The following is a 7054-nucleotide window of genomic DNA, read 5'->3' as shown; positions in this document are numbered from 1 at the left end:
AGAAGTACCTTGTCAACTCTTACATTAAAACATGAATAATATACCAGACTATCAGAAATAGAAATCAACTTTGATTATAACCATCTTTTAATATTTTTATATTATAATGGTAATGTAAAATAAAATTCTGCAAAACATCTTAACCATATAATAAAATAAAATAAAAAACATTAATTTTTATCATAAAACCAAACCAACCAACTAATATAAATTGAAAACTTATAAATTAATTTCCATTTAAAACAGTATTACCTAGAAAATAATGATTTATTGTAAGTTCAAGACGGAGAAACAATAATAAACGGGTAAGTTATTTCACAAAATCAGGAACTTGACTGAGAGAATGACTAGGAGATCATCGAGGACTGTAACGTGAGCATTCACAGGAGAGTAGGTTTCACACAGAGGATGTTCTCTAATATTAACAGGATTTCAGGACATAACACAAGATAACTGGAGGAGAACTCATCGGACAGTTCATCAGGTAGCCTAAACGAAAAAAAAAAACATGAAAACATTAGCTAGAAAAATGAAGAAACACTTTAAAACATGAAATTAAATGTAATATAATAAATTTAAAATTATATATAAATATATAAACACATAATATGTTATAAATTATTTTTATATATATATATTATTATTATTATTTTTTAAAATTGATTTTTCAGTTAGTACACTTATAATCACTTGGCTATATTAAAAATATTATATTATAAACGGATAATTCCGGCCCTTGATTCTGATTGGTTGAGCCCATAGACTGTGGTTGAGTCACGTTCGTAACGTAAACATGTTTGTTCTCTATTTATTTTGTTCACTGAAGCTTTAGCTTACTGCATTATGTAGAAGAATATTGTGAGAGAGATATGGAGTGACCGAGTGTATTACCTGCATTCAGATTTAGCATTTTCCTTCAGGTCAGTCCTATGTTCATAATAACAAATCCATTTGTCCGAATGTCCGCTGTATCTTTTCCTTTTAACATTTAAGGGGTTTTCCCGTGCCCTGCTGACACTGACAGCGCTGGTCAAAGCATTTGTCATTTGCGTCTTTTTCCGTGTTCACAACAAGTTTCAATATAAAAGTCTTTGGAATTGAGTGACTCGCTCATAAAGACAGTCTTTGTCGCCATCTAATGGCGTAATAATGTAACTTCTGTTGCTGTTCACAGTCAGGGACTATTTTTTCCAGCGGAAGGAAGGCTTTTAATGATTTTATTTCATGAAAGTTGCATTGATGCATACTTTTTTATTTAATATTTGTATTGTGTGGTAACCGTTTTATAAAAGCAATAAGTCCTGTGAAGCCGTGGTTTACAGTGAATTTATAACAGCTGAGGGAGTTTCAGGCTAACAACACCCCTTAGCTGTTATAAATTCACTGTAAACCACGGCTTCTTGAGGCTTATTGCTTTATTATATTATTATATTAAATATTTAAAATTCACCTCTATGTTCATTTAAAGAGATTTGAAAAAACATTAAGGTGAGTATTTTACGTAAACTGTTTGAGTGTGATATTGTAATGAGGTTTTCTTTTAATATAATATAAAACTTAATGGAACTAATATGATTATGATCTTCAGAAACTGTATATTCTATACAGTATGATGAGTAGCTGAAAATGTTTTGAATTACAGGAACAAGTCTGTTAATTAGACTGAAGAAGGTCTGCAGTCGATGTCTCTGGCCATTCCTTGTGATGAGGGGAAGGATATGAAAGCCATAAGAAATGACACTAGGGCTAGTATTCACATGTAATTGCTCACCCAGGGAGGAAGCAAAGAGACTAGTGGTCTAGTGCACACCCGAGGTGTCAGGTTCTGTCAGGATGATGAAACTCCACACAGCCCACAGACTTGCTCTGAGACTGCCGGGTGCCAGGGGGGACGTCAATTTTCGACTTTATAAATCTAAAATTGATGAAATATGAGGACACTCTTCACCGGCTATGGCTTAGTTTTATATTTTAGAGGTCCTTTACTGCAGCCACTCGGGATTTGGCCCCTGATTCATGTTACACCGAAGCCAAGAGCCTTTGAAATGCGAGAGTTTGTTCCAAATACCACAACAACATTGTGTACAGCAGATTTGATTTCGGCCGCTTATCATGTGGAAGAACTGAAAGTAATCTGTGGATTAGCATGCGTTTCTTCAACTATGGACACTTTTGGACCTGTGGACTTTAGAATATACATATATACTATATATACGTATAAAGTTGACTAAAAATGTTAAAAATTGGACATACATTCTACTGACTCCGTTTTTTCTTTATTGTATTCACATCTCAAGTCAAAATTTAATTTTAAGCATGCTGTTCACTGAAACTGTTGTCTCCATGGTAACCAAATTCACTTAAAAATAATGATTAGGGGGTTATTAATTGGTTGTGATGGAAATGACATTATAACTGAGGAAGATGCGTAATTTGAGGGGAAAATTATATAAATCATTTTCACACTGAATACTGAACAATGATTATTTCACTTCTTTTTTTTTTTTTTTTAGATTATCATAATTCTGAAATGCATTTAAAAGCACAGGAATGCATCATATGATTTCCCTGACCTCACCAGTGAACCAATGTCTCATTATGCACCGGGACATATTCCATATGCAAAACGGCAAAAAATTTGACAACTGACAAGAGTGCAATTGCAAAGACAGAAATATCCTCAAATGACATGGGTTTACTGTCAAAAACTGTACAGTATGCCTCGGATGAAGAGAACTATCTCCGCAATTAGGCACATTACATGTGATGGGAACTGGAGATGAATCTTTATTCATCTCCAAAGAAAATTAACGTTTATGAATTTTTATGGGCATTATTTCATCCCTTACTGGTCATGTCAGATCTGGAAGCCCATTTCCACCACATAAAAAAAAACAAAACAAAAAAAAAACAACATGTTTTAGTAAATGATGACATAAAAAGTCGAAATTATAAATCAATGTTGACACTGATAAAATTAAGCATAATTAGAATTAAAATAATTATGCTTTTGTCATTATTTTGACTTATGTCATAATTATGACTTTGTGACGAGCTGAAATTCAAAGTCAAAATTATGACAAAATATTGTGACAATTCAAAATTACAAGACTCATTATTATGTCAAAATTATGAGATAAAAGGAAAGTATTATGATTCTTTTTTGTCTTTTTATGTCATGTTATGCCATTGACTTTCACTGTGTGCACAGAAACCCCCCACAAAATATCTGTTTGCTTAAATTACTGCCATGTTAGAATGCACATAAAACTGTCATCTTTTATATTCAGTAAATGATTGTTTGGTCACAGTGTAATTCTAGGATCACAGGTGGAATCAAAACCGTCCGTTAGCTGCCTGTCAGATAGATGACAGTGAATGCCTTGTTCAATAAAGAAGATAAACACGCAAAGAGAGCCGTGACCCTGGTCCAGGCGAGGAAGAAAGACATGAAGTCAGGCATGAAGTCAGGCGTCAAAATGATTTTCATAGCAGATTAAGCTGGCAGCCGGGCCGTTTCAGGGGCGGGCGCAGCAAACATTCCGGATTAGGATCAGCGCTTATGTGCCCGTTAAGATGATTGCGTTTCGGGGAAAGACGCTTTCCGTGCGTTTATTGAACATGAGGATTTATCTGATCCCCTCGGTCATCTCGGATCATTTAATGCTGCAGGGCTTCTCATCAAATGAGTTCCAATGCAATACAAATCAACTATAATACTGACATCTAAAGAGAAATACAAGCAGCTGATTCATAATATTTTCAGTCAATTTATGTTCATGTTTGATAATCTTGTTCTTTTACATGAAATTGTTCATTTTAAAGAAATATTCAAATTGATTTAATTACAAAAACTTTGCACAAACCAATTATATTTCACTATAAGATTTGGACGACCGTAATAAATCTGATAAATTATTTATTGCAGGCACATTGGTTTTTAGGGTTGGTTGACACATGAAACATTCTTAGCACATTTTAACATGTAACTCAACAGCCTATGTAAAGAGCTTTAACGGTGCTAAAGAGGATGTTTTGTTTTATACGTTTTTGAAATATTACTTGAAACTGTCTTTACTAACTGATAAAAGACTATTTATTAGGTGCACTGAAATAATATTAATATACATCATCTGTGCACGAGGTAGGGCCTTAAAAACATCAGCCAATCAGCCATCAAACAACATGGCCCTCCGGCTTGTCAATCACTGCCATGACGTTCCTTGTGAGAGACGTGCGCGGCTGCGCGCTCCAGTAACTTTCCACACTCCACAGGCGCCGCATGCAATGTTTTTGTCAGGAGACAGGAGTAACAACTGCAGATTATGAGTTACTTGCGGTTAGTCCGACATAATGAATCCACTAACACGACAGAGCGAATGCTGGTGGTAAACACTTGTGTTCCAATACTTGTTTTGGGAGGCGTTCCCTCAAAATGAGCTGTGAAGGAGGGGGGTTGTTCTTACGCATGCGCTCATTTAAAAAACTCACTAACAGTCTTTGGTTTCTCAGTCAACAAAAAGATCCTCTGTAGCACCTTTAAAAGGCAACTGAAGCAGCCAAAAAGAGTGATTGAAGGGTTTTTAAAAAAAAAACATAGAAGAATTTGAAAAACATTTTTGTTTGTTGCTTTCGTCTTGCAACCAAAGCCTTTTAATATTGTGCCAACCAACCTCAAAAGCTGTGCCAGCCATCCCTTGCACACAACTTAAAGGATTAGTTCACCTAAAAATGAAATTTCTGTCATTAATTACTCTCCCTCATGTTGTTCCACACCCGTACCATCATTCATCTTTGGAACACAAATGAAGATATTTTTGATTAAATCCGAGAGGTATATGACTTGTCCATAGACAGCAATATAATCAACATTTTCAAGGTCCAAAAAGACATCGTTAAAACAGTCAACGTGACTGCAGTGGGTCAACCTTAATTTTATGAAGTGACAATAATACTTTTTGTGGGCAAAAATAACGATTTAAAGGAAAAGTTCACCCAAAAATTATATTTCTCTACACTCTAAAAAATGATGGGTTAAAAACAACCCAAGTTGGGTTAAAAATGGACAAACCCAGCGATTGGGTTGTTTACCCAGCTGTTGGGTTGAATCTTAAACCCAACCTGCTGGGTAGATTTATTTAACTCAACTAATGTTTAAAAATTACTTTATTGATCACTTAAAATGAGCCCTAAATAGGTTGGAAATTAACATTTATTAATATGTTTAATTAATAATAAGAATTAAATAATAAACATGTATTAAATTGCTTTTTAATGAATGTTCACCTTTTGATATTATTGTTGCCCCTACACTCTAAAAAATGCTGGGTTAAAAACAACCCAAGTTGGGTTGAAAATGGACAAACCCAGCGATTGGAAATGTTTGCCCAACCTGCTGGGTAGTTTTATTTAACCCAACTATTGTTTGAAAATGACTATATGGCTGACTTAAAATGAATCTAAAATGAAATTAAAATGTTCATTTATTAAACATATTAATAAATGTTAATTTTCAAGATATTTTGGGTTCATTTTAAGTAAGCAATACTGTAATTTTTAAACAATAAGTTGAGTTAAAGGGATACTCCACCGTTTTTTCATATTAAACTATGTTATTCCCTTAACTAAGACGAGGTGATACATACCTGTCTCGTCTCAGTGCGTGCACTAAATCGCTCTGTCTTGCGGCAAAACTTTGTTAGCACTTAGCTTAGCCCAGTTCATTCAATAGGGGCCAAGCAGAGAATACCACAGCAAGTGCTCGGGAGCACTTTGACTTGGCGCAGTAATATCTTCACTCCCTCTCCTCCTCCCTCTCATTTCCGTCAATGGAACCAACGTGACTTTTACAGGAGAGGGAGCGGGGGACTTTTCACGAGTGAAGATATTACTGCGCCAAGTCAAAGTGCTCCCGAGCACTTGCTATGGTATTCCGCCATACAATATAGTTATCCATTTTACACGCTTAGAAAAGTGCAACGTTTTGTTTTGTGTCACCGTCCTAGGTCGAGTTATACTACTCGAGTAACTGTATTTAAATGGGGAAAACGTGGAGGTGTTTGGTAGCTTCTCTGCTTGGCCCCTATTGAATGAACTGGGCTAAGCTAAGTGCTAACAAAGTTTCGCCGCAAGACAGAGCGATTTAGTGCACGCACTGAGACGAGACAGGTATGTATCAACTCGTCTTAGTTAAGGGAATAACATAGTTTAATATGAAAAAACGGTGGAGTATCCCTTTAACATTTAACCCAACTGCTGGGTTAAAACAACCCAATCGCTGGGTTTGTCCATTTTCAACCCAACTTGGGTTGTTTTTAACCCAGCATTTTTTAGAGTGTAGTAATTGTTTATCTGATTTTTAATTTCCAACATATTTTGGGCTCATTTTAAGCCAGCCATATAGTCATTTTCTCCATGTTACTTTTTCTCTTCAGATAAACACAAATAATTTCTGTGAGTCCATATAATGTGTGAATGGGTGCCGCTTGGTAAACGCTTGAAAAATCACACACAGCGATTGTGACGGTAATACATAAAGCCCCAGTGGATGAATTAGTGTCTTCTGAAGAGAAGTGTGCTAAGGGCTGTTTACACAATACTGTTTTCAATTAAACCGGTAAACTTTTTATGCGTTTGACTGTTCACTTACTCAACAATGGCGTTTTAGAACGTTTCAGCGCAGGCTTTTAAAAACAATACCATTATTGTCTCTGTGTAAACTATAAGAACTATAGGTGCATAGTGTTTTTTTACACAGTGGCATCGGCAACTGGCCTGGCATGAGTAATACAGCTTTTTTTTTAGTCGTTTTAGCAGATCCGTGTGATCAGGGATCATTTTGACAATGTTGTCATCTGTATGTGAGAAACCTAAAGGAGGAACTTTTCTGTTTTTAGTACACTGTTGTTGTGTAACCTACCCTAAGAAAAATACTAATATTTTTAACTATAAACCATTGCTTCCGGTCTACTGTCATACAAGCGTTCATAAGACGCGTGACATAAGTGCATTGTGAAGCTCGAGGGTGAATTGCCGGTCCACTGAAGAAATGGTT

General features: G+C 35.5%; 1 long non-coding RNA gene across 1 annotated transcript in view; it reads right to left on the bottom strand.

The window, feature by feature from the left end:
* Positions 1-298: 298 nt before the first annotated feature.
* Positions 299-7054, bottom strand: part of LOC137029748 (uncharacterized) — a 35303-nt gene continuing 28547 nt past the window's right edge. Inside the window, exon 3 of the long non-coding RNA XR_010896322.1 lies at positions 299-489. This is a non-coding gene — a long non-coding RNA (uncharacterized lncRNA). The remainder of the gene's footprint in view (positions 490-7054) is intronic.

The sequence above is a fragment of the Chanodichthys erythropterus genome, chromosome 10, assembly GCF_024489055.1.
Source record: "Chanodichthys erythropterus isolate Z2021 chromosome 10, ASM2448905v1, whole genome shotgun sequence".
Taxonomy (NCBI): Eukaryota; Metazoa; Chordata; class Actinopteri; order Cypriniformes; family Xenocyprididae; genus Chanodichthys; species Chanodichthys erythropterus.
The sequence above is the reverse complement of the archived record's forward strand: the minus strand, read 5'-3'. Positions and strand labels throughout refer to the sequence as shown.